The sequence below is a fragment of the Nematolebias whitei genome, chromosome 8 (assembly GCF_014905685.2).
Source record: "Nematolebias whitei isolate Nwh7 chromosome 8, NemWhi1, whole genome shotgun sequence".
Taxonomy (NCBI): Eukaryota; Metazoa; Chordata; class Actinopteri; order Cyprinodontiformes; family Rivulidae; genus Nematolebias; species Nematolebias whitei.
In genome coordinates this window covers 194,384-195,753 of record NC_056505.1, presented here as the reverse complement: position 1 = coordinate 195,753, position 1,370 = coordinate 194,384, and the positions used below count along the sequence as shown (strand labels likewise).

At 40.1% G+C, this 1,370-nt stretch overlaps 1 long non-coding RNA gene across 1 annotated transcript in view; it reads right to left on the bottom strand.

Moving 5' to 3' along the window:
* Positions 1–326: 326 nt before the first annotated feature.
* Positions 327–1,370, bottom strand: part of LOC119413098 — a 3,669-nt gene continuing 2,625 nt past the window's right edge. The window contains exon 3 of the long non-coding RNA XR_005186949.1: positions 327–461. This is a non-coding gene — a long non-coding RNA (uncharacterized LOC119413098). The remainder of the gene's footprint in view (positions 462–1,370) is intronic.

Sequence of the window (1,370 nt, the reverse complement as noted above, 5' to 3'; positions counted from 1 at the left end):
TAATTCCCACTATTGTATTAGATACTAACGTTAGGTCTATAATACTTCCTAGATTCCTATTACAGTCATATCTAGTATGGCTACCGTCATTAACGCATACCATTGAATGTGAGTCAAGGAACTCTTCAATTACCACTCCATTTGCATCTGTATTTTTACTTCCCTATAATTTATTATGAGAATTGAAATCACCACACCACAAAGTCTTGCCAACATTCTGTAAATTTACTTCATTGAGTTCTTGAATGGACAATTTTTTGTTCGTATTATAAAAATGTATCACTGTAGTCTGACCATTTTCTATCCAAATTTTTATTACTATTGCTTCATGATTTTTACTAATTGATTCTACTTTATATCTTAGACCATTCTGTATAAAAGTTGCCACTCCCCCACCTTGTTTTTTCCTCCTGTCATTTCTAATTGCTGAATATCCATGTATTATGAAGTCCAATTGGGGTCTAATAATAATAATAATAATAATACTTAATTTATAAAGCCCTTTAAAACAACCACAGCTGCCACAAAGTTCTGTACATATAAAATCAAGAACATTTAAACACATAAAAACAGTTGTTAAAACATTAAGATCAATAAAAGTAATAAAAACAGTGCAGATCAAATTCAGTGTGTGCTAAAAGCCAGGGAGTAAAAATGTGTTTTTAAAAGAGTTTTAAAACTGGACAGTGAAGGAGCTCGTCTGATGGGAAGAGGGAGATCATTCCACAGTCTTGGAGCAGCAACAGAAAAAGCTCTGTCCCCTCTGAGCCTCCGCTTGGACCTCGGCACCTCCAGGAGCAGCCGATCAGCTGACCTGAGGCACCGAGCAGGAGAGTATGGGTGAAGCAGCTCAGAGAGGTAGGATGGAACAAGACCATTTAAACTTTTAAAAACAAAAGAATCTTAAAATTGTAATGACTAGCGGAACCCAGATTGGTACAAGACCAGAACGAAGCAGACTCAGATCTTAGAAAAGAGGAAACAGTGTTTATTATATACAGTGTAGGGGGTTTGTATACATATATGGCAGTCCTCCGGCGATCAGATGTAGGCGTCGGGAACCAGGGTAGGGCGGAATGTACAAGCAGGTCTGGCTGGAGAAAACAGGACGACAGGACTGGCAACAGAATCCGCTCGACGAGTCTGGCAGATGAGTGGCTCGACAGGTCTGGCAGGCAGGTAGTTGATGAGGCAACAAGGATGGAGTCAGACAGGCAGGGTACTGCGGGCATAAAGAACAAGATGAGAGTATGTCGTATACTCACACGTTTAGGCTGGAGGCATAAATACCAATAAAGCTCAATGCTCCAGCAATGAGTCACACAGGACTGCAGCCTTAAGTAGAGGTGTTCCTCATCAGGTGGATGGCC